The sequence below is a fragment of the Anopheles coustani genome, chromosome 3, assembly GCF_943734705.1.
Source record: "Anopheles coustani chromosome 3, idAnoCousDA_361_x.2, whole genome shotgun sequence".
Classification (NCBI taxonomy): domain Eukaryota; kingdom Metazoa; phylum Arthropoda; class Insecta; order Diptera; family Culicidae; genus Anopheles; species Anopheles coustani.
This window is the reverse complement of record NC_071288.1, coordinates 83,130,469-83,158,083: the sequence shown is the minus strand read 5'-3', so window position 1 is coordinate 83,158,083 and position 27,615 is coordinate 83,130,469. Positions and strand designations below refer to the sequence as shown.

Sequence of the window (27,615 nt, the reverse complement as noted above, 5' to 3'; positions counted from 1 at the left end):
AAAAAACACTTGATAGTTGTTATTACCGTGCAGACGATTCTTGGCCATCGTAAGAAAAACTGGGATGATTTGATATACTAGATTAATGTAGTTTTCGACGAAATATGCGTCATACAACTTTACTGGAACAAAACATAATCGTGTTTCATCATACAGATGGAAAAAGTATTCAAATCTTATGATATCTGTCTAAAATTAGCCAATCACAACTATATCTGAGATAAAGAAGTGTAAAAGTACAAAAAAATTAAAATAAAACCCCCTGAAACAGCTCTTCGCGGTTCAAAGTTCGGGCAACGGGAGGAAGAACCATTCAATTCAACCCGTTTTCTACTGCCTAGGATCTAATTACATGCCTGACATTACATGCCAGAACTTCGGGAAGGAAGTCATTAGATAAAGATAGATAAAGATGTGATTTTAGGAATGTATTAAAATAATCTACGTCGAAAAGAAAGTCAAACAATCATGATATTTTCTGCAGGTCCTGCTTGCACTTGACACAAAAGTTAGCATTTTTGGTTCGGATAGACGGCGATACATTCGAGGTAAAGTGTCGATAATCTGTATTGCATGATTTACAATCTTTTTATTTTTAAATTTTTCAATGTATATGCACCTGTTATACTTTGTTCGTTTGAACATTCTGAACTTCTCATAGTTTTAAGTATTATTCCTGTTCATCGTTGTAAACATGTATGGCATTGAATTCTGAAAATATTTGGAAAGGTTAAAACATCGTATTTATCGATGAAATACAAACCAAACTAACCAGGATGGTAGAAGTCTTCCACAACTACATAAGCTGGTCGCCTTATGGACACCAACAATCTGCGGTAGGCTGTGATGGTAAAACAATTTTGCTCAGTTCCCATATTTGCATAATATACCGTAACTGAAGTTGCGCCAAAACGAATCAGGGTTTTCTGCGAAGATTTTGAAAGTTCAATAAAAAGTACATATTAGGATTGTTTTTGGCAATCATTGAAGGGCACTACTACTTTGTCAACAACATGGTTCATGATTTACATACCTCTATTTTGGTTTTTGTTGTTGGATTGCTGATTGGATTGTTGTCTACAACGTATCCACTGGGAAAAGTAACTTCTACCAGAGCCATATTGGAACGCTCACCCGCTATCCTTTGAATATAACTCGTGCATATTCTCATTTGCAGCTCATTATTTGAATTCCTAAGTTTCTCCACATCTAAGTTGAACCTTTTTTTGTGATTCCTCAAATCCAGAGTGTACTCGGCCTGAATAGCAAATAATGCAGAGCCCCTTCCACTAACAGTAATCGAAAAAAGTCTCGAATCGGATGAGATTTCATTAAAATATTTTGTGTCGATATCTTCTGGTGTGATCATGAAGATATTGGGTTTTTGAGTCTTTTCTGCTTTCAGTTCAACGGTTAAATCATTTTTCATTGGCGAAAAAATATGAGCCAGCTTTGTGAGGGCCTTTAATCCAACGAATGTATCCTGTGTTCGTTCAAAACTCCCAGTATGATACCGCTGTTCAGTTAGCCATCGCATACCCAAGATTCCATATGCGTAAAACTCTTCATGATTCAGTATTGTCAACAGAGCGTAAGCTGTCGTTTGAACTGAATGCGATTCCCGTGGCCAATACATAAATTCTTCAGTCATATTAGCTTTGTTTAGTAGCTTTTTTTTTAAGCTGGACAAGGCTCCTGCACCAGAATCATGCAAAGAAAGAGCATATGTGGCTATTGCTAAATCGAACGAGTCCTCAATCTCGTCCTTATATTTCAAGATATAGTCGATGCCTCTTTTTACGATATTGGAATGCTTTTGTTTAGTATTGGGGTTTTCAAGGAAGGCGGTTATAACGTACGAGGTCAAGGCAATACTTTTTCGAGATGTTGTCTGGATAACGTTCAGCACAATCGGTCCAATTTCTTGAAATTTCCCATCGTTCTGTTGTTTTGCAGCGAGCCAACCGAATGCTTGATCTAACATCTTTGCTTCCACTTCTAGCAGGTACTTGCTCGCAGTTTGCATGGATTTGGCAACAAACGCTGTAAGGAAAATGCTCGACCTTGATCCTTCAACATCCTTAAAAGAACCATCGTTCATACGGTATTTTAACTGATTTTGAAAGCTATTTCGAAGGAGTATTTTCGCTTTTTTGATTGCAGCATGGTTTGGAGCAGCTTCCATAAGATAATCCAGAATAGCGACATTCGGCACAAAATTAATCATGTTTGACTCTCCAGTGCTTGCTGGAGCATCAATTAATTTTCCCAAATTATCTATCACCTTTGATAGAAGGTTTGCTATAAGAATGAAACAGATATAAATGTACATCAGTTTATAAATTTATGTATCAAAGCACTTAAAAACAAAATTTTCAGTTAGATAAAAGACACTTACGCTCCAATACAAATGATATTTTAACCGATCCGTCATCAGCATACTTGGGAATTTTCAATGAAATATTGAAACTTTGAGTAGTGTTTGTATCACTACCAAAAACGCGAGAATGAATGTCGATTTTTACTAAACTTTTTGGCATCACTCGGATAACCTTTTCAATCGCATCTGATTCAATCATGTTTGTCGCATTCAAATGAACTGCTATCTCTCCAAGCTTTTTGGCTTTCACCAAAAATGATACTTGAGTACCCATCGATTGATTGGCTGTTACTACCTTGGAACCATCCGAAACTGGAAATATTTAAATAAAAGAAGTGCCAGAAATGCTACATCATCTTCTTATTGTTACTTACCTTCAGGTTCCATAAATTCGAATGCATTCTGATCATTAAACAGCTTTACTGTTGTGGAATAATTTCCACCAAGATTATTAAAAATAGTAAACTTCAAAGCAATTTCTTCGTCCTGCTTGAGAGAGTATGGGAGATGGTCTACGATATAAAACGCTTTGACTGTGTTGAACTCAAGAGGTTTCTTGACGATGCCGAAGCCATAGGTTGGATCCATCGAAAATCCCGTTAAGCACCATGCCGTTGTAGTGTGTGGTACATATTCAATCAACTTTTTGCTGCCATCTTGGTCCAAAGTGGTGCTGATCCATAAAAATGATTCCGCAAAGTCCGTTCTATATGAAACTTGTGGAGAGTTCTGTCCTCTTTGTTTTGCTGCAATTAAGGCTGAGTAAAGCTGGTTATTTTTTTCTTCTTTTTTATGGGGCACGACATCCCCTAGTGGGACAAAGCTTCTCTCCGAAGAGAGTTTCGGTGATCGAAAGACGGTATATTATAGATCGGTAGTCAGCCGTTCCTAATACCTGGGGATGCCACCCCGACTCGAGATTCGATCCCTCACCTGTGGCGTGATTCCTCACGCTACCACTGCGTCATGGGCACCTCCGTCATGGGTATAGTCATTTAATATTTCTTAAAAATAATTTCTTACCTCCAGCCAATGGTGTATCATCCGACACCCTAGCGAACATACCGATATTCTGAATTGAAAAATCAAATGAAAGAGCAAATAAAGTTTTCAATTATGTTGTGAATATACAGTGACCGGTTCGAAAAATGCCCACCTCGATTATTTTTATTTTCACTCAATGCAATGCAAAAAAAAAATTTGTATTTTGTTTTACATATTCCTTATGAGATTCAATTAAGAGTAAGTGAAAACAAACATATTTTAATTTTGGGAAAAATTAATAAAACATGTAACTAAAAAACCAAAACTATTTGCGGTGCATGTAGTTTGCTTAAGAAAAAAAAAATTGAACGAAAATCTAAAGTGGGGACTTTTCCGTGCCGGTCACTGTATTTGACATGGCAGATGTAATACCTGAAAAATTTCATTTTCGTTCTCCTCGATTGCATAAAAACTTTCATACAAGTCCAAAACATTACTATAGAATAAGTCATGAGTTGCACCGTACTGCAGCAGACGTTTATCGTACGCCGCCAATGCAACGTATGATCCTTTCCGTCCTAGCATCTCAAGTGTTATTTGTTTTCCGGGGGCCAACAAATTGTTTTCAATCTCCATGTCAAACTATCAACGAAAAATATATTAGTTCTTTTTTATATGTTCTAAATTGTTGTAATTGTCTACTTACGTTGTTTGACAAATCTTCAGAAACAATGTCCTGCATGTCGTAGTACAACGTGTTTTCGAATAAAGTCGCGACAAATACCTTAGCTTTAGGAATCATCGTGGCCGAAAATCTTATGGATAGCTTTGGTTTTTGATTATTAGTTCTTATATATCCTTGATCAATCACATTGCCTTTTGCCAAAACATAGTATACACAAAATTTGGTTCTTTGAGCCGTAGAAATATGCAGAACTATCGGGCCGTTGGGAGAGTGGAGCGATCTGTTGAAAACATACAAAGTAAAAAAGAAATTTGATAATGTTGCACACTGCACTCTGCACAGTCAAAGTGCAGTAACTAGACCTATCTTTTACAGCATTTTTCGGGTTTTTATTCCAAAGTCTCATCAAAACAATAACAAGTAGCAGGTTTAATCTGACAAGTTGCGCTCTATAATGTCAACAACGCATCATCAATGGCATGGCAACATTACCGTTCTAAAAAGCCACATTCAATATCTAACATGTTTCATCTCGCGTTCGCGCAACGCGTCCAGTAGGCGACGACCCCGGTGGCAAAATCATCATGCTCTCTCGTTCTGGTATCAATTGTCACACAATTGGACAGAACGAGAGAGCATAATGATTTTGCCACCGGGGGTAGACCGAAATCAAGGTTTGAGAGCTGTCAAACCGATACCGAGATGAAACATGTTAGATATTGAATGTGGCTTTTTAGAACGATAATGTTGCCATGCCATTGATGATGCGTTGTTGACAGTATAGAGCGCAACTTGTCAGATGAAACCTGCTACTTGTTATTGTTTTGATGAGACTTTGGAATAAAAACCCGAAAAATGCTGTAAGCTGATCTCTCGATTTATGAGTATGTTGAAAACAATTGGAGAGCATTGTTCATCCCGTTGGATGGCGAAAACAATGGATTTGTTTGTTTCCGTTTGTAACTTATCGCCTAGAATCGGTATCGCTGTCCTAAATAAACAGCTCGATAAGCAAAACCAGCGATGAGCGTTAGTGTAAAATTTGGACCACGCTTAGAACACGCTAATTGGTAAAAAAGGTTAGGTTCGGGAATGTATGTGCGTGAAAGAAAACGGAATGCCTTAAAGATAATTATGTAACGTACCAAACGAGCAAACCAAATGCGCAGCATTATTTAATATACCCAGCAACAAGATTGACCCAGTTGATAATAAAACTCAAGAGTGTCGAGGGAAATTGAAGAAAAGGATCGATAGATTATTTGGTAAGGACCAACAAATACGACGAAACTACACATCATCTTACGCACTGCACATGTAAACCTCTTGTACCAATTCTAACATCCTCCAAGAAACACTGTTAGTATATAAGGAGGACTAGGTTTTTTAGGCCAGCTACCTGGCCCGTCGGCTATCCCTGGCTCCCCCAACGCCCCATTGAAGGTTCCATGCCGTCCCCGCTACAGTTTCGTTCTTTCTGTAGAAGGTCTATTGTGTCGGCAATTGCCGGTGGTAAGCGGATTCAAATGCAAATACGAATTGCAGGATCAAAAATAACATACGAAATATATATCACTTTTTATATCCTCTCTCTTTCTCCCTCTCGCTCTCTCCCTTTATCTCTCCTTATCTCTTTCCCTCGCCTTGTCATACTTTTTATTTCTGGCTCTCTTTTTCTCTCTTTGTCTGCCTTTATTTTTAGCATATGCCACTCTCTTTCTCTCTCACTTCCTCGTTCTACCTCTCCCTATTTCTTTCTCTCATTCTTTCACACACTTACAGCATTCAAACAATTCCGCACAAAACAGTATTTTCCATTTTCAATTTTGGTCGGTTTTGTTTGGCAGGTTCATTTTTCTGATTTTTACTTAGTCTTCTTCTTCTTGGCTTAACGACCTTTTGGTCATGCCTGCCCGTTAAGGGCTTACGAGACTTGTTTCCCTGTTGTACGTGGATAGTCAGTCCTCTCGTACAGGGGAGGGTCCGGTCTCGGTTGGGATTCGAACCCACGCCGTCGAGGTGGTGAGCCCCGGCGCTCATGAGCCGATTTTCTAACTGGCGCTACCGCTCGGCTGCCGCGGACCCCCAGTTTAACTTAGTAGCAACATCAAATCAACCTGTATATACGCGCGATTTTGTACTTCACTGACACCATCCGTACCGGTTTGTGCTATCATCTCCCACAATTGTGATATCATCTGCCACGATTGTGGTACACATGCCTCACTTGACTTGTCATCTTTCACGTGTGTGGAATCATCTAATACGTTTGTGGTATTATCTGATTATTTTGTCCTATCAAATGGTAAATCAGTTCGCTCCCAACCTCCGGACGGAACGGATGCAATTATAATTACTGCGTCGAGCGAATTAGCGTTGTGGAGCGTGGAAGTGTTGTGTATAGTAGAAGTTTTGTGTGTTGCCCGGATTACCCGGACTTAACCGACAGCGACGGCGGATCTTTTACCCTGGTAAAGAGTTATGGTGACTCCGCGAAGCGTAAAGCTTCCCTGCCGTTGATTGAAGCGATATCCAAGAAAACGAGTGATGGCTCTGTTCTGAGACCCCGCTCGTATCCGGAGTCATGGCAGGGAGATTATTTGATGTTCGTCATGCCTGGACGAAAGGCGTTAGATATTAGATCGATCGCTTCTTCAATACGCAACTATCCGGCCGTTACGGATGTTCTTCGTACGCGTCCTAGTAGAATTAGGGTCACCGTAAAAGACCGGGAGCAAGCGAATGCTATTTCTGCTAGTGCCGCTTATGCGCAAGACTAGCGGATTTATATCCCTGGTAGCGTTGTCGAGATCGATGGTGTCATCGAGGATTTGGATTTTCCCCATGAGGACATCCTAAAATACGGATTGGGAGGTTCCCACTCCCCTGCGATGGGGACGGTGAGGGTAACGGCGGTTCGGTCGTTATTCTCCTCCACAATTGTCAACGGGAAGAAGCTGTATCGGGAGACCCACTCGATTGGGGTTACTTTTGAGGGTTACGCTTTTCCGCAGTTTTTGATCCTCGAGGGCATCCGTGTCCTGATAGCCACACCGTTTGTAAAAAGGGTTTTGACCTGCGGCAAGTCTAGCAAGTTGGGTCATCAGATGGACTTCTGCAGCAACAAGCTAAGGTGCGCTAAGTGTCGTGGAGAGCATCTGACTAGCAGTTGCATGGCCCCAGAATACAGATGTGTGCATGTTGTAAAAAAGAGTGGCGTAAGACTAACTCATGCCCGGTGTACAAACGTGTGCAGCTGGATTTCAAAAAGGCACAATACCAGTGTGCTGACGGAATGTACTCCTCGGCCCTGAAGCGTGGCCTACCGAGCGACGACGCCCTGAGTCTTCTGCAGGAAGTTCGCAATGTGTCTCCTACTGCAATCTCAGAGCCAGCTCCTGCGCTTCCGCAGGTTGAAGTGGTTAAGAAAAAGTCTGGGATGCAGCCTTTCGGGGGGCAGAAAAAGAAAAAGAAAAAGGCAGAAAGACAAAAAGGGGGCAGAAAAAGAAAAAGAAAAAGGCCAACTCCAAAAATCCAAAGGCACCCCCTTGTCCAACAAAAGTGCCAAGCCGTAAAACCCCATCCCTTAAATTGGACGAGCCTCCTACCCTCCCCCCCCACCCCCTACACCGTCCCCCAATATCCCCTGCTAGACGCAAAGGGCTAAGGCAGCTCTCGAAGGAGCGGAGGTCCTCACTTCTGTCCCTCTCGGGGCTGCTAAACTCTTTGCTTAGCAGTCTAAGCATTCATGAGCCCCTGAAAAACCTGGCTGCCTTTGCCTTGGCTGGAGCAATGGCCAGTTTTGAAGACGTTGGTGCGTCTAGACGATTAAACACTGAAATAGCCAACATTCTCCAATGGAACTGCAGAAGCTTTCTTGGTAAAATAGATTTTTTTAAGGGTCTGGCATTTCAACATAACTGCGAAGTGTTTGCTCTCTCAGAAACTTGGCTTACCCCAGATATCACTTTAACCTGTTAGGATTTACAATCTCCGTCTCTGTGAGTATCGAACTCACGCGTCTAAACCAGCAGTCAGTGGTGCAAGCTGTCAGTGGTGTCCTTGCACCGGAAACCATAGTATAAAACTCTTCTTTGTCGATTCACTTAACAGAACAGACCGCGTGTGAAATAAAGCCTTTTTGTATAATAATCTTCGTCCACAAATCTTATTATAACCTTCCAGGGATACAACGTCAAGATCGTTACGCTACAGACAGGGCTAGGCTTGGAGGCGGAGTAATGATTGGTATCCGAGACTGTCACAGTTTTCGCCGACTACCTCTCCTCTCCCTCGAGGTCATCGAATGTATCGCAAATAAGACAAAGTTAGGAGATCTTAACTTTTCTATTACCAGTATTTAAATCCCTCCGGAAGCCAAGGCTGATACAAGCAAGATCAAAAAGATCTCCAAACAACAGCAGTTTTTCATCCTAGACGATTTCAATTGCCATGGAGTAGATTTGGGATGCACACGTGATGATAACTGCGTACCAATCATAAGGAACCTTTGCAACACTTATAGCTTGACAATCCTCAACTCCGGTGAGGCAATTAGGGTTTCAACACCTGTGGCACGAGGAAGCGCAATCGATCGATCTCTATACACGGGATCGCTTGCTCTGGATGTTTCGTGGAAGGTCATCCAGGATCCGATTGGCAGTGATCATCTACCGATAAAGATTGTGATCAATAATGGATTGAGCCCGGTGGATAGCCCGAACAAATCTGACTTGATCCGGAATATCAACTGGACAAGGTACGGCGAGCTTATGTCAGCTTCACTTTCTCTTGTAGAGCATGTTTCTAATCCCTTAGAGGAGTATCAAAAGCTCGTCTGATGCATCTACGGGTGAGCCATTGTAGCTCAGTCAAGGAATTCCCACCAAAGGTGCAAGTTCAAGAGACCTCCAACCCCTTGGTGGGACAAGGATTGCCAAGCCGCATCCACTTCAAAAGAAAAGACAAATGCCCCTTTTATTACCACAGGGTCAATTATTCTTTTTGATAATTATAGAGCATTGGAGAAAAAGTGCAAGAACATACTGAAGGCAAAAAAGAGATACGTCAGTAACTTAACCCCTTCCACCTCTCTTAGCTCGCTTTGGGGCATGGCAAGAAGGATGCGAAATAGAAGCGCTACTAATGAGAGCGAAAGGCTTGATACGGACTGGCTGGAGTCTTTTGCACGCAAGGTTTGTCCTGACTTTGTTCCAGTGCAAAATTTTCTCCAATGCTCACCTGGCAGTGATTCTAACATGGATGCACCATTCACAATGTCTGAACTCTCACTAGCTCTATGTCTGAACTCTCACTAGAGGAAGCAAAAATTCCTCGCCGGGAATGGATTGATTCTCAATCTACCAGGCGCGGTGCGGAAACGACTGTTGTGTTTATTCAATAGCATGTTCGAGCACAACAACATCATCCCTCCTGAATGGAGAGAAGTGAAAGAAATTTCTGCTTTGAAAAACGGTAAACCTGCATCAAGGCACGACTCATATCGCCCAATTTCGATGATTTCGTGCCTGCGAAAAATGCTCGAAAGGATGATTCTGCGCCACTTGGATAGTTGGTTAGACTGACTGACTGATCGGTAAGACTGACAAACGCGGACTGATACAATTCTACTTCGGTCGGCTTATTTATACCTTACGAACGGTACTCGGTGACTGGTGTCAGAACGATTTGCCGTTACAACTGCTTAGCGCTTCTTGTGACTGAGATTGAGTTGGCTCTTTCTCGTGGCGAAATGATGGCCTCAATCTTCTTAGATATCAAGGGCGCTTTTGATGCAGTATGTGTAACTATACTGTGTGAAAAGTTAGAAAATGCGGGATTAGGACCGCGATTAAACAACCTTCTTTTCAATCTTCTCTTGGAAAAGGCAATGAATTTCGAACATGGTCAGATTAAAGTGCGCCTGACCAGCTACTTTGGATCTCAGTCACAAGCAACAGCATCGTCGCACTACAACGCCCTTCGCAAACCACGATGGATAATCTTGTCACGTGGGCTGACAACCTAGGTGTTGAGTTTTCTACACAGAAAACGAAGATGCTTATTTTTTCCTTTCACTACAACGCGGCGGAAAATAGGCAAAAGAACCTCGTAAATCTTCAATTTGATGTCCATATCTATGGCTAGCCACATAAACTATCTCGCTCAATAATGCGCTAAGAGGATCAACTTCCTTCGAAAGATCTCGGGGTGGTGGCACACCCACAAGATCTCTTGAGACTATACAAGACAAATGTACTGTCCGTCTTGGAATATGGGAGCATATGCTTCCACTGCACGATGGAGCGAAGTTAAAAAATTATAAAAGGGGATAAAAGTTAAAAAATTATTTTTGGATTTCAGAAAAATTAAACATGTTTTCTTAAACTACAAGATGAAACTAAGAATTAACCCAAAAACTAGAGCCTCTGTTCTACCAGGTTCTGAGAAACAGCCCGTCAAAGTCAAGATTTGTGAAAATATTGCGTGAAAAATTGAAAAAAATCTATCAACTTTGAAGGTCTGTAACTCCTATAATAATGGCTGGAATCGGATTTCAAGCACAGTTTTGGAAAGCTTTATAATTGTTGACTGTTTGAGTAAATTGAAAATGAATGTAAAAAAATATTAAGCATTGTTTCGCAAAACTCCCGGAAATGTTTTCAATTTTCTGTTTTTAACCTTACGCCATCGCTAAGGATTGTGAAAGATTGTAATATGATGCATACCCACATATAGTCTAGAATGTTTTGTAACAATAAATGATGGTTTTTTTTGCGCATACGCGCGCATCTTTACCTTTTTTTGTACTTCATATGTGAAGCTTATATTTTATGACCTACTAGGCGTCTCCATCATGCCATATGCAGCATCATGTGTGGTAAGAAATATTTGAAATTCTCATTCAATGAAAAATGTGAAGCAGAATAGTGGTTAAACATCACGTAAAAGGGGAAAGACAAGCCAAGTCACTGGCAAAGTATGAAATTTGGTTTGCTTTGCTTTGAATGTATCAGGTCGCTTTTACTTGTTCTACAGCTCACAAACCCATCTTTTTATACCCAAAATTCCTCGGAATAATGAATGCACCCTGCACTAATATTTTGTTCTGTTTGTACCCTTACATATCATATACGTTTTGATTTTCTGCTATTTCAGAAAGCCTTCGCTAGACGCAGATTCTCAGCGTTTTTATGAAAAAGTATGGCCACTTTGACAACCAGTTCTACACCGATGGCTCCTCATCAGAGGAAGGCACGGGTTTCGGTGTGTACAGCAATTCCATCGAAATCTTTTTTAAGCTGAGGCAACCTTGTACAGTATACATATCAGAGTTGGTCGCTCTGTTGATTATCATTTTTTACGGACAGTCTCTACGCAATGCAGGCCCTTAGGTCAGCAAAGGCTTCTAAGAGCTCCGATTATTTCATTATACAAATATGGGAATTGCTGGGCTCATTGTTTGATAAAGCATTCAGAGTATCTCTGATTTGGATCCCATCTCATTGTGACATCACCGACAACGGGAAAGCGGATGAGTTGGCCAAACGGTGTGCATTATTCGATCTGTTTTTCGAGAGGCCATAGCCTGTGGGTCGCTCGTTCATTCGCATGATGTCGAGGCTAATGTCAAACCATTATGCGTTGAATGCGCACCTACAGAGGCATAGGAATAACTGGTAGTAAAGCATGCAGCTGTGGCAACGGATTCCACGACATAGACCATCTCCTCTGGTCGTGCGTGGAGTTTGAAGCCGCCAGACCCGAAATATTTGCCGCAGTCCGAGCAGCTGGAAGAGTCCCTGTGATCCCCATCCGTGACATCTTGGGACAGAGGGATTACTAGTATGCATGGATCATATTCGCTTTCGCCTGGAAGTTCGGTGTCACTCTCTGACTTTCTCCCCTACCTCCACTTACATCCCTTAGCCTGCCACGTCCTATCCATTCCTACTAGTATATGTTAATCCTTGCTCGTAGTCTCGTGTAATTAGTATAAGTAGTAAATGTTATACGTCTTGCTCGGAAGAGCGTTTGCCAGGCCAAGTATCAGGCACTGAGCAACCGAGCAAGACAAGCAAGAACGCTGAAGAAACGGTCTGGCCGTTCAAACTAAAACTTAAAACTTAAATGGTAAAGCCTGTAAGAGATACAACGGATATTGAACAACGACTGGACTCATTCGAACGAAGTCTTCTTCTGGTTTGCTTATTTTGACTCAATTAAGGATTTATTAGAATGATTTTTAATTTAATTTTCAAGAAAAAGAATAAGAATCATATAAAAGTTAACGCTTGTTTGTTTGTTTGGTTGCAGTGCTAATACTCAAAATCGGCTGAGCCAATCTTGAAGATATCTTCCTTTTTAGCCAAGGAAGAGTTTGAAAAATTGGAAAATTCCCCAAGGAAAATCAAGAAAAAAATGGTAATTTACAACTAAAACTAAAAATCTCAATCTTAATGATGTTGTGGGATTAATTATTCCTTTTGGGATAAACGACATTTTGGAAAAACAAAAAATTCAAAAATAAAATCGAAAATCAGAATTGGCGAATTAGATCTGTACTAGATCGTGAATTGTAACTTGAGTGTTCCTACACTAGGACACCTAGGATTTAGAAATGAACAAATTCACCCTAATGTTTTCCAATACGCTTAATCGAAAATTGAACTCATTACAAATGTTTATCTTAACTTTGCCGCATATCGAAAGTACGATTGGTTGATCATTGCACTCTTATAAATTGTTTGATCCTGTTCTAAATGAAGACGAAGCCCTGAATCGTTTAACAGAATTTTATAACATTCTTTAGATTTGCCTGAAATGCCGTGTCTTTAAGATGGAACTGTTATTTTTATGTGTCGACATCACCGAATATAAGGTGCTTCCTAAGAGTTCCAATGCTTTGTTATGTCAATATTAGAGTATTATTAACATTTGACGAGGCGAATCCCCCAATAAGATTAGGACTCTCACTCGCAGGGCCCACTATCAGAATCACCATTTCACTCCACCTTTTGCGACATAGGATCCCCAAATTATTTGGAGACTAGAGCAACTAGCGGAATGGTTCATAAGGGATTCGAAGGAAAAGACCCTTGCTCGGGCAAAATTTCTAATTTCTCGGCAGGCGGAAAAATGAGAGACTCTCAAGGCCCATCCTTCGCGATCTCGAAAGATCTGTACAAATAAAATTGAAAGTCTATTTATGTCATACGATTAGCTATAAACATAAACTCCAAATAATTCCTAAGAATAATTTTGCTAACAGAAAAATAAAATGATTCAGCGCAAATTTCACGTTTCTGCGGTTGTTGCCCTTAAAATTATAATACGTGTCGTACAGCCTATGTACCAAACAAATCTTTTTCTGCATTGAATGCAAATAGCAAATAGCACAATTGAATGCAGTTACTGTAAATAAATGTGCTATTTCAAGCATCACACATTTATATACATTACCAAACACTATACTAAAGCTACTTCAAGTAAATCATAGAATCGCAGGCAAGCCAAATACTTACGAATTCTGCTCAATTTTAAGAAATGTGTCTCGGTGCGATTCGCCCTTGTAAATTTCCTCACTGAGTACTTCATTGCCTCCTATGGAAACCTGTGCGATAGTATCAGTATTTTTTAAACGTATTTGTTTGCGTCACCAAGGCGTATTGTTTAATACTTACTTCAATGGTTATTTCGTCATCATCCGACGGCATCAGCCGGAGTGGAATTACACCGTTATTATCAGTTGCAAGATTTTTATCAAAAGTTCCCACGATGCCGTCCACTTCTACGTGGCAGATCACGTTCTTTGCAGGTGACCCATCCTGATGTTCAACTTTCACGTTGGCATTGAATAGATGTCCAGGAAAAAACTCAGAGATCTCTTTCACTAGCTTAGCTCGGTACATGCTTTTGTAGACAATAATGGGTACAGATTTGAACAGTGTTCGATCTACACATAGGACAAAGCGTTCGTGTCATTTATATTATCCCACGAAATTAATTCAGCACGAATAAAATTAACTATTACTCACTTGTATAACGCTCAACGAAAGTGTAGTTCAAAAATAAGTCTTCGGATTCGGCATCATATTCCATTCGGACCGGTTGGTTGCCGAAACTCATGTTATACTTTTTAATTCCATGTACTTCGAGGGATGCAGCAATTTCTAAAGAGCTTGTTTTTGAGTATAGCAATAAATTCATTGTTCCCTGTATCGGCTGATCAAATACATTTTTAGCCGATACTGTCAAATCAACTCCGTTATCCGCTGCTACTGGAACTTTGGTAGGAAAAACCTCAACATTTATCCCCGACGACACGTATTCCTGCACCTCAAACGTCTTGGATACCAATTTCTCATCTTGATTTTGCACAACGATTGTGTATTTGCCCAGTTTTGGTTCAGTCGCTATTGGTAAACTTCCTTCAAACACCCCAAGGTTGAGAAGAGCGTCATTCCATTTCCCTACGGGGTTACCGTCGGGATTTTGGATGGATATAGAAACGCGACGTAGATTCTTCGGTGGATTTAGTTCGGAATCCAACACTATCACTCGAAAATTAACGGTATCGCCAGGTTTGTAGACTGGTTTGTTGAGCTGTATCAAACCGGCGAAGAATTTTGTTTGAGCTTTAACTTTGACTTCTTCACTGAAACTGTAGCCATTTAATCCGGTAATAGTAATCCTATAATCTCCTTGAGGAAGCATCTCCGGAATCTGCAAGATTTTTAGAAATTCTATTATATTGTTGTCAAGTTCACTTCATATTAGCTACCAGTTGTGCTTACATTGAAATCCACCAATTTATTCATAAAAGCTCGTACATCTACAGTTTTAGTTTCAAAATTTTCTGGTTTTTCCGCATCGGTTCTTTCCAGAGTGAGTGACAGATCCACTCTTTCATCTGCAAAATTGGTTATCGCTATGGTACATTTTCGGCCGGGATAGATTCTCTTTGGGCCAACAATTAATATTCTAGAAATGCCGAACAACACATCAATTAAAACACTTCCAATTTACGCACCACTTGTATTGCCAGTCGAACTAACAAATATGTATTATGCCGGACATACTTACCCCTGAACAACACTTGAGACAATTGTTAGCAATAGGCCTAAGGAGCAATCACACAGCTTCATTTTTTAAAACATCAATTGGAACACCCTTTTCCAAGCGATCTTCGACTGCTACTGAAGCGGGTTTGCTCATTTGGAAGAACTATTATCATGCAAATTAAAAACAAAGAATAGCGTATGTAAAAAGAAGCTCTGCTCAGTTGCGATAAGCGCTGAAAAGTTCATACTTCAACATTTAAAGGTCATGATGATTTTCGGAATGGAAACGTTGGCCAGCCATTCCTTTTGTATGGGACAGCGTCACGAAAACTGATAGATCCGTTGTTTCCGTTTCGAAAATCATGATGTCCACAATCATTAGTTAAAAAAATACAAATTACTATATGCTTAAGGGTCTTCCACTACAACAAAACAAAGATTGCAAGAATTAGCTATTTCTGCATTTGGGTGAGCAAGTAGATTTCTTCTTCTTCTTCTTCCTCTTCTTCTTCTTCTTCTTCTTCTTCTCTTCTTCTTCTTCCGTTTCTGGCCATTATGGGTCAGGAAAAAAGTGAATTTGTTATCAATCATTGTTAAACTGATTCAATCGTTTACATTTTATATCATAAAACCCCCAAACAATCATCTAAAATTCAAGCATAATACAATACAAAACATGATGAAAAATTGTACTGTGTACTCACTTTTTTGGTGCGTGTTTCGGGTGCAATGGTACAATTTTGACCATATCTCGGGAATCCAAACTCGTGTCGCGGCCAAATTACATCAAAATAAAGAAGATAGTGCAAGAAACAATCTCTCATTTTTCCTTTTTCGAAACATTTATTCCTTATAAAATAAAGCTGTTTTAGCCTGCTGTGTACTGACTTTATGGGTACAGTGTATTAATAATCAAATCAAAACATGGCTTGCTCAAACCGTGGGAGCAAGGGCAAAAAAAAAGGCAGGGAAAGCAAGATCGCTTAAGCATATACATAGATACACAGAAAAAAGCACATACCGAATATCCAACAACATACAGCATACATACCGAATCGTATGGTCGGTAACTGTAAATCAATAAAAATGTGTTTTATTCCCTGGTTCTATTGTTTTCTCGTTAATAAACGGAATTTATAAGTTTATTACGAATGTTTGTTTTGGTTATCCTACATCGCAAGATAGCGCTATTTTTACCAATTATATCGTTCTGTATGTTTGTATGTTCTGTTTTGCTCTAGCGTTAGTCTAGTTTGGTGTGAGCCGTTTCGTACTCATACAAAAAGTCCTCTGAAGGTCATGTCAAAATAGGGCAGACTTGCAACTTGAGACCCACGGGAGTACGAGAGGCCATTCAAAAGTTAGCATACACCGTCAGATTACAACAGCAAGCAGCAACTTTAGCGCTAAAAAAGAAACAATGGTAATACTCATTCCTTTCCGGGTCCTCCAACAGTAACAGAAAATCTTGCCTGCAGCGGAAGTGAGAGTTCAGAAAACCCGAACATTTTCTTATCCTGTCGCTCTTCTGGTAGCCAATGGAAAAGACAAAGGTTACCGAAACCGGCCCGAAAGGTTCCGAACAATTTTTTTCACTACCACTGCTTTGATTTGTGTACGTACACGAAACACCAAACTCATTGCGTCCCCCTTTTTCATATAATCATTTTTGTTCTTCCTTCTCTCTCGAAACTGTTTCATCGGCATTTTTCTCAGTACTTCGTTCTTTTTGCATGTGCCGAACATACATCGGAGGAAGATGGAAGAACAAAAATTGCCATAGGATAAAGAGAGAAGTAACGATTTCGGCATTTCGTGTACGTACACAAATCAAAGCAGTGGTAGTGAAAAAAATTGCTCGGAACCTTTCGCGCCGGTTTCGGCAACCTTCGTGTTATTCATTGCCCAAGCGCCACAAGCTTCGGGTCGAGGTAGGGAACCCCCGAAACCGAAGCAAAAACGAAAAATGGTGGCCCCTTTCGGGGCCCTCGCTCTTTTTCTCTTCTCTTCCTTCTACACATTCTCATGTCTCGAGCTGTTACGCGGAATTGAACCGCGTTGTTTCCACTCCGGCCTCTGCGCACCTACCGCAAGACCGTCGCTCTTTGTTGAGAACGGTGTGCTAAAGGCTCAATATATATCTACTGCGTAGTCGTTTGTATGGACTGTATGGGAATGCATCGTTCGCGCTCAACCCGCTCTAGCCATTTAAACCTCTCGCGGAGCGAATTCATATGGCCACCGCGTTTCGGTTTTTGCTCTTCATTTAGCGATCGCTTGCGCTGCGTACGTATGCATGAATGACCGCTCGCGCTGGGTATACTCGTACGGGTACCCGTACGTACGTATTCGACCGCGCTGGGTATACCCGTACGGGTACCCGTACGTCCGTATTCGACCGCGCTGGGTATTCGACTGGTCTACGATTGCTCGCGCTGGGTTTTCGATCGCTCGCGCTGGGTCTTCGAAGACCCGATCGCGCAGGGCATTTAAACTTCGTACCGTATTGCATTGCGCATGCGCACTTTGATGCACAAACCTCGATTTTTCAGTTCGGATCGGCTGCCGCGGCAACAGATGGGCGCGGTAAGGAGAGATTTCTGGCGGTGGCGGGACGGGGGAATTTCTGCGTTGGTGTAAAAGAGACAAGAATATCACCATCTCGCTCTTGCCCATTGAATTCCCTATCTCCACCCGAAGCTATTGCTGGTAGGGAATTCAATGGGCAAGAGCGAGATGGTGATATTCTTGTCTCTTTTACACCAACGCAGAAATTCCCCCGTCAGGCCACTGCCAGAAATCTCTCCTTACCGCGCCCATCTGTTGCCGCGGCAGCCGATCCGAACTGAAAAATCGAGGTTTGTGCATCAAAGTGCGCATGCGCAATGCAATACGGTACGAAGTTTAAATGCCCTGCGCGATCGGGTCTTCGAAGACCCAGCGCGAGCGATCGAAAACCCAGCGCGAGCAATCGTAGACCAGTCGAATACCCAGCGCGGTCGAATACGGACGTACGGGTACCCGCACGGGTATACCCAGCGCGGTCGAATACGTACGTACGGGTACCCGTACGAGTATACCCAGCGCGAGCGGTCATTCATTCTTACGTACGCAGCGCAAGCGATCGCTAAATGAAGAGCAAAAACCGAAACGCGGTGGCCATATGAATTCGCTCCGCGAGAGGTTTAAATGGCTAGAGCGGGTTGAGCGTATACCGATGCATTCCCATACAGTCCATACAAACGGCTACGCAGTAGATATATATTGGGCCTTTAGCACACCGTTCTCAACAAAGAGCGACGGTCTTGCGGTAGGTGCGCAGAGACCGGAGTGGAAACAACGCGGTTCAATTCCGCGTAACAGCTCGAGACATGAGAATGTGTAGAAGGAAGAGAAGAGAAAAAGAGCGAGGGCCCCGAAAGAGGCCACCATTTTTCGTTTTTGCCGCGGCAACTTCGGTTTTGCTTCGGAAATTTCCAACCAAATCTTTCTGAATATTCGTGTCCCGATTTGGCCACAATTTGGCTGGCTTTACTTCGTGCAGTGTTTCGGGGGTGCCTACCAGAAGAGCGACAGGATAAGAAAATGTTCGGGTTTTCGGAGTTCCCATTCCCGCTGCTGCCAGTTTTTTTCTGTTACTGTTGGAGGAGCAGGAAAGGAAACAGTATTATAATTGTTTCTCATGATATGTCGCTAAATTATGGGACTCCTAGTATGTCCCTTTCTTAGAAAGTTTGTTAAAAAGATACCGTAGTCGGTCTTTCGTACCCCAAGGGGTCTTAATTCGAATTGCGACTTTGCAGTTGGCACGTGATGTGTTGGAACCGTTGTCTTATAGCACCGCGGCTATTATTTTGCTGCTATGAGTTTATAAGAGCGCCTATTTTCGTTAGCTCTTTAAAATGTCCTAGCTACAAAACGTTTGTTCTTGAGACTGCAACAGTTTTAGACAAAAGATTTACATGACACAAAATTTGTATTTCTTGAATCCCTACGCAGTGTTGCTTATAATACTCAGAAGACAGCATTGATCATAGAACGGAACCATATTCCTCAGCTGCGCGAGTCATAATAGAACTGCAGTTGTCCGTCACTGAGAACATCGGTCAGAGGTTACCGGATCAAGCAGCTTCCTTCTAGCAACAGTCGAAGCTCAGCGTGCAGCATTGCCAGGCTCGGCTTGAATTTGCTCACTAAGGTGTAGTCCATTAGCGAAATGTGCTGTTCAGTGATGAACTCAAGGTATGGCATATGTGAGACAGCTCCGGAACAAGCTATATGACCTACGATTTGAGCTACCCGTCGGCACAGTTTGTATATCATGATCTAGGACTGCTTTACGGGTTAGAGTGTAGGACCTTTACCTTTACCTTTAGCTAAGCGGCTTTGACGAAATTTAATGAAATATGCACGATAAGCCGTGCAATGGGAAATACAGAGGCTCAAAAATGAGAAATGGATGTGGTGTACAACTTGTGTCCGACATTGTAGTTCTTCATGAGAAAACAGCAACCAAAATGATTAAATTTCCTTCATGGTCAAACAATTAAAGAAAAACCAAAGATGCGCATCTAGGGATGTACGTTACTTATAAGGTAGTATGCGTAAATATTCCAAATTTACCTTGCCTCCTGTACGGTTGCAAAGGAAAGCAGTATATTGCTGCTCACTCTCGCTGCAGTAGTTTTTTTCGGATTTTGCCGAAGCTAATCCGCACACCTCGTCAGCGCGTTAGCCGCGCCCGAAGAACGCGCAGACGACGTGTGCACACCCCTTATGATTGCTCGCGTTGAGTTTTCGATCGCTCGCGCTGGGTCTTCGCGCAGGGCATTTAGACTAGTGTTGGGTAAAGTGCGATTGTGCGCACAGTGCGCACCGCACAGCACAATGCTTGAAGTGCGCGCACTTCTCGCACAGTGCGCACTTTTCGCACAGTGCGCACTTTTCGCACAGTGCGCACTTTTCGCACAGTGCGCTCTTCTCGCACAGTGCGCACTTCTCGATCTTCAGGCGCACTTTAAGCTCTGAGCTATTACAGTTTTTTTAGAATAAGTAAAACAGTAGAGGAGATGGACCAACATGATGTTGTGCAGGGTTGTTCGCTGCATAGTGTTATGTATGAAATACTGCGTAATTATTTTACTGGCTATATTTTTCTTTCTTCTTATGGGGGGTGCCCATGGCGCAGCGGTAGCGCGAGGAAACACCACACCATAGGTGTAGTGTGGGATCGAATCTCGAGTCTGGCACCCCCTCGGTATTACGAACGGCTGACCACCGATCTATAATATACCGTCTTTCGGACACACAAACTCTCTTCGGAGAGAGGCCTTGTCCCACTAGGGGATGTCGTGCCATATAAAAAAAAAAATATTTCTCTTTCTCTCTCTTGCTCGCTATCACTCTCTGCGTCACCACCCTCGCCACTGCAGAACTTTACTCACAACAACCCTGCACAACATCATGTCATCCATCTCTACTGTTTTAATTATTCAAAAAAAAAACTGTTATAGCTCAGTGCTTAAAGTGCGCCTAAAGTGCGCACCGTGCGCACTCTGCTTGAAGTACGTACTATTCATGCGCACTGTGCGAGAAGTGCGCACTGTGCGAGAAGTGCGCACTGTGCGAGAAGTGCGCACTGTGCGAGAAGTGCGCACTGTGCGCGAAGTGCGCACTGTGCGAGAAGTGCGCACTGAGCGAGAAGTGCGCACTGTGCGCGAAGTGCGCACTGTGCGCGAAGTGCGCACTGTGCGAGAAGTGCGCACTGAGCGAGAAGTGCGCACTGTGCGCACAGCACACCTTGGTTAAAGTGCGTGTGCGCACAGCACACTAAATTTTGGTGCTTTTTCCAACACTAATTTAGACTTCGTATCGTATTGCAATGCGCATGCGCATTTTGATGACTTCACACATGAGGGATCGGCTAGCCAATCACAAGTCTCGATTTTTCAGTTCGGATCGGCTGCCGCGGCAACAGATGGGTGCGGTATGAAGAGATTTCTGGCGGTGGCGGGACGGGGGAATTTCTGCCTTGGTGTAAAAGAGACAAGAATATCACCATCTCGCTCTTGCCCATTGAATTCCCTATCTCCACCCGAAGCTATGGATGGTAGGGAAACGTAGAGGGGCAAGAACTTTTCATAGTTCGGGTCAATTGATGAACGAGGGTGACGAGCCATGGTAGCGACGGTAGGTGGGGCTGTAGGCTCGACCGTGAGCTGGAGTGAGATGGAAATACATTTCAACTCAAAATTGCTACTAGGGAAGAAACGAAGTGAAAGAAAGAAACAAAGAGAGCGCATGAAAATGAAGCAAATAGCAAAGGCGATGCCGTATAATTTTTTTATTAAGAACAAAAACAATAATAGACTGTACTAACAGCACACTTGTACACTATACCCGGACCGGCAATGGCGGACTGTTCCATTATTATTAATCTAACTAACTCGACTCAACCCAAACAATGTTATGACTAAAAACGCGTGATTCCATCTTCTTCTCGACCTAACTCTCTGGTATCACTCGAATCACTTTCTCGATTGCATCCGTTTCCTGGCCCAGCATAATGGAAGCCTTCAAGCGAACAGCCATCTCTCCAAGCTTCCTGGGTTTTACCAGGAATGAAATAGGAACGCCCACATTCGGTTTAACGCTGATCGACTTCGTGTAGCTGGATGCTGAATGAGAGAGATAAGTTAATAAGATAAGAAATTATCAAATAATTTTAGAGCTCTGGATTCAACTTAGAGAGAGACACTTACCTCCTGCAGGTTGCCCAACGAAATCGGTTTGATTCCCAACATTATACATCGTTATATCAGCAATGTATTCTTCGCCGAGGTAGTTGAACAAGGTGAACTGTAGCGCAACAGCCTCACCTTGCTTGATGGTGCATGGAAGATTATCGACGATGTAAAACGACTGAACCGTGGTGAACTCGATCGGCTGTTTGATGATCCCCAGTCCGTACTCGGGATCGATTGAGAAAGCCGTCAGTGACCAGACCGCTGTTGACTCTGGCACATTTTCGTTTAACATAAGTCGTCCATTGTTTGGAATTGTAAGGTTTTTCCACAGAAAAGACTCCACGAAATTTGTGCGAAACGGGATAATTTTCCTGCCCAACCAATTCGATTCCAATCTAGGAAAAGTATCGCTAGCTGAAATATGATCAAGATGCTTTAATGGCTTTCTGACAAGAATTGTGAAAAAGCTTCAATTTTGCTATTGTCATCTTCTATATCTATCTATCTAATATATAAAAGTTAGCAACTTGTAAGGTGTAGGATTGAACAAGCTCAATTTGCATGCAAGTTTTCTATGCAATCGGTAGACTATTGCTAAACTAGGAAAACCAATTCCCAACCAACAATCCCGCAACAGAAGAACTGATAAGCGTCTTCACAATCGGTCCTATTGCGCTTTGTTCTCGATTTGAAGTCACTAATTTGCCACGGATGTTTAGTATTTACAGTTTGTCCACAAATGTGGAACATGAACAAAAATAGCTAAGCGTATTTACTTTTGGCAAAAAGTACCGAACAGCTATTCCCATTACGTCCCAACTGACGGCGACATGCAACATTGCCCCGTTTCCCCACATTTCAAACCCCTTAAGTCCAGCACTGTCAGCTTTCTCTTACAGACTTTGTCTTCCCACTCGTTCTAATGTTGAACCGGTGTGCTTGGGGGGAAGTCACATCTGCCCTTTCACATCTTCCCTTTTAGTCTGACACATTGCTATAGCGGAACCGATCGTGTAGCATTCCCATACTGCAAAGCAACCCACTTGTGTGTTGGTGCACTTTATGTCGATCAATCATGTACAGAATAATAAAGGATGTTTGCATGAATGCCATCACGCACCAACTGTCAATCGCGAAGCGGTGAAGTTTTAAGTCTTCAAAACATCCAGCGCTAGTACAGACGAGTGGAAAAGTGTAATGCTTAGATTACACGTGGCGCAAAACTCTGAGACAGGCGAAAATATCATTATTTTCTGTCACTTTTTTTTTGCTTCGTGTAGACGTTCCTATTCGTGAGCCGATGCTGATGTAAGCGCATTCAATGTTGATTTGATTGTTGAACTGTAAAAAAAAAAAAACAGCACAGAGGTATTGTGTACACCGAAATCTTATCAACAACCACTGTACATCATCACAAACAACTATTTTCCATCCACCGGCACTCTGTACCAGGGGCGCAAATGTTTGCAAATCTATTTTTCACTCGCCGACCGAAACACAGATTTTACGATAAAATATGCGACGTGCGACAAAGCACTGACACCAGCCTTAGCCCGACTATCGCCGATACACGAGAGACCAGCGATTACGCTTCGTTTACCATGCCCTTAAGAATACTTGGATTACCAAAATACTTTTCAAGTTGAAAAAAGTTGTGTTTTGAAGCAATTTTAGAATGACGCGTGGCACTGTGCCCGGGCCTTATGAAATACGTTCAATGAGTTAAGTGAATAAAATGCTCGATAACGGGTAATACCAAAGACAATCAACAGACAGGTCGGGTCAAAGCTGTTTTTCGCTCCGCCATTGTTGTGACAGTTGGTTAAAAAAGTGTTTACAAAAATTTCCAGCATACTTGTGGGAGATCTTCGCCAAAATCTTTGCGAAATAGGCAGTTGGTAATTCTAGATCACAGTATCCATGGTTTTGTGGGTAGAAACTGCTCTTCTGTGTGAAATCATGGGATATGGATCCTTTTGCTCGCCGTGATTGCCGAAATTAAGTGTGTTGGTCTGCATTATACGGAGTTATGTTGATGAAACATACCAAATTTTGCAGTTTTGCTCCACTTTCTTCGCTGTTCGTGAGAAGTAAACAAAATTTTAACCAACTGTCAAAAATTTTCCCACGGTTTTCGGCTCGTTACATGGTATGCTGCGACCTGTCTGTTAATTGTCTTTGGGTAATACCCTTATTAGACGAGGAATGTATCTGTCATATTTTTCCAGAAGTTATCTGCCAAACGCGCTTGATAGATACATTTCTTCATCAAAATCGGAATCAGGCATGATCGGTTCCGATTTTCTTTCGACTGGAATTTATATTACAAAGTGTTGCTTTTAAGTTTTTGCTTTGTTGTTTACAACGGATTTTGTTCGTTACTCTAGGATGAACAATACGCTAAATTCAAACGTGAAAATGATCGAATAACTGCAAAACTCATTTTGTGGAACTTTGCGTTATTACACGAGCGGACATCATTTATATGTCAAACGCCCTGCCAGAGCCTGCTTTGACAGTAAAAGGATGGAAAAATATGACAGAAGCATTCCTCGGCTAATAAGGGTATAACTAGCAAAGGTCTTCGTATAATTTAACCAAAAAAAACGAAAAAAACATGCACCACCAACAAAAGTCATGGCGAATTTACTTTATATTGTGTTCTCGAATACCGGGATACACGATTCATCAAGTGCTTTGAAACACATACAAAACACAAATTCATATAAAACACAGTCACACACAAAACGAAAATATCACGACGATGCACAAATCAACCAGAAAGCAATCCAGAGTTCACTCCGATGGACAAACACGCAGAAACTGAAAGAGATGTTTGATAGATAGTTTTTCTACAAGAAATAGTTTCAAAACTTCCTAACATTGATATGAAGTCGAACAGTACCGATTTCAATGGTTGAAGAAGTGACCCAACTGGACTTGGAAAAATGTTGAATGAATGTTACATTTGACTAAAATTCCATATTTCACCTCAAAAACTAAATAGTGCAGCCTGTGTAACCGGGAAAATGAGCTAGTATTTTTAAAATCGACAAGAATACGTACCACCTTCAAGTTTTAAGCTGTCCAAAGTTCGCGCAAAGAGTCCCATACTCTGTAAAGGAACAATCAAAAGAACTATGATTAACTTGCTCTTTAGATCTAGCTTTACTTTGCTCACATGAATTTTATCGTGTTCATTATTCTGAATATAATGAAAGTTGTCAAACACTGCCTCTATGTTTTCCCAGTGCACATCATGGTTGCCATTGTGCTGGAGTAAGCTTTTGACGTAAGCTGCAAGGGCTACATAGGATCCAGGCCGACCTTGCATGAACAGGTAAATTTGTCCTCCAGGTTTCACTTCACGATCCTGCTCATCGATCACCATCTTAAACTGATAGAAAAGAACCAATCAATATGAACATTTTACTTGTTAAACTTACAACTTCGGGAGTTTATCAAGCTGTCGTTAAGCCATGACGCACATTGTTACTCAGCTCTTTGAATTCAATATCAACGGTATCGTATACTATTGTATCCTTAGCTAGAGTTGCTACAATGACTCTCGATTTCGGGACCATTTTGCTGTTGGCATTGATTTGAAGTGGAACTTTATGGGTTTTGCTGGGTCTCAGCAATCCTTCATCGATGATGTTCCCCTTGGATACAACGTAGTACACGAGGAATTGCATTTTATCTGTGCAGGTTATCGAGTACTTGATGGGTTCATTCAACATTATCCTGCAGAAAAGAGAGTTTCCCATTGCATTTCAATTAGTTTTGCATAAGTGCACGTCGAGATTCGAACACTTACTCTGATTTCAGTTCAATTTTGACGTAAGCATCTGTGTTAGTTTCGACTCGATGGATATCCTCGGTCAGGAGATCATTGTCTTCGATTTTCACCTGGAATAAGGATAATAAAGACGGTGGGGTTTGAACCAAGTGTATCTTTAAATCAGTAGCTTTTCTCATTAAAGTACCCACTTCAATATTAATCGTGTCTGAATCTGCCGACGGCATGAGAGTTTGCTTGATCACTCCATTCTTGTCACTAGTTAGATTTTCAATATATTCTTCATTGAGACCGAAAATGGCCACTTCGGTCACGACATTCGCTGCGGGAGTTCCGTTGTGGTACTTAACGTGAATATCGCATTTGTACGGCATGCCTGGCCGGAATGCAGGACTATCTTTTATCAGTTCCACGTGGTATCGGTACTTGTGCACCGTTATTGGCTTGTAGATTGTTAAGGTGCGATCTGAAAATACGCATCATTATTTTTTTCGTGATGAAATCCTGTCAAACCAACGTAGCGTTGCAATATTTACTTGTGTATTTCTCGATGAACGTAAAGTTGATATTCACATCGTGTTGAGGCTCGTAAAAATCGAGAAGACCATTGAATTTGAGTTGTGCCTGACCCATACCGTAAACTTCCCACGTTTTTGTTTGATCTAATATACCATCTGACAAATAAAGGCGCAAAATAGCCGTCCCTTGTACCGGTTTGCCGGTGAAGTATTTGGCTTCTACCGTTAAGTCGAGCGATTGATCTTCTTCCAGCGGCACCTTTGTAGGGTAGACGTCGATTTCATACGTAGAGAGTACATATTCCTTCACCTCGAACGACTTCGTCACCAGTTCTTCTCCACCAATTTTCACGGACATTTTAAACTTCCCCATCAGTGGCGTTGGAGCTATTTCGAGTTTGTTCTCGAAAACTCCAAGATGTAGACGTCCTGCCGACCACTTGCGGATCACATTCCCGCGTGGATCTTGAATGGTTACATTCACCGTTTTCACGTTAGCCGAAGGTTTCAAATTGGTGTCCAATACTATAACTCGAAAGTTGACCGTATCACCGGGCTTGAAGACTGGCTTATCGAGCTGTATCAATCCGGAAACTGATTTGGTTTTAAGTATAAGATCAGCCTCCTTATGGAAGCTGAAATCTCGCTGGCCATCCAAAGTGATTTTGTAGTTGCCAGGTACCAAATCCGGGAGCTGTAAGGAACGGTTTGTTAACAACACGTCTTCATTGATTGCGAAGGAAAACGAACTTCAAAGTTCACCAAACGGTTTTGATAGTTTTGCACATCCACTGTTTTGGTGAGGCCGAGTATGGTTTCACCAGCTTCCGTTGTACCGTTTATTTGAACATTCAGATCCACTCTGCCCGTGGATGAATTGAAATTAGTTAAGACCAGCGTGTAATTCTGGTTCGATCGGATAAATTTCGGACCAACCACAAGCAACCTGAAACGGACATCAAAAAAGAATTTGTCTTACCATGCTGTTCTATTTTGAATTTAAAAGTGCAGCATAAGATAAGGAAAGTTGTAACAAAATGTACCCATGAGTAGCACTGAGGAGGGTTATCACCAAGAGTAATTGTGACTGTAAGAGTTGCCACATCTCGATGCCGCGAATAAGCACTTAGACGTCCACTTTCGAAGCAACTTGAAGTGAAACTGAATGTGACCCGTCTTTTTCGTTGGTAATGTATTATAAATAGCAATCTCGCGATATGTCTTACCACGATGGGAATTCCCCGACGTCGTTCCTATTTGATAATGGGAAGATCCAAACTAATAATTAAGTATTTATATTTTTATACTAGCTTGAAACCCCACGTTATGCTCTGAACCATAGGTTAGATTATCATGTTGTGTATTGGATTATAATTATAACCTGTTTCCACTTAGGGTTGAATGATGTGACATTTGCTTTGAATCGCTTGCCAATGCGGT

The 27,615-nt window shown here is 41.8% G+C and overlaps 1 pseudogene; it reads right to left on the bottom strand.

Annotated features, from left to right (window-relative positions):
- Nucleotides 1-916: 916 nt before the first annotated feature.
- On the bottom strand, nucleotides 917-27,280 carry LOC131267789 (thioester-containing protein 1 allele S3-like; annotated as a pseudogene).
- Between the last annotated feature and the right edge of the window lie 335 nt (nucleotides 27,281-27,615).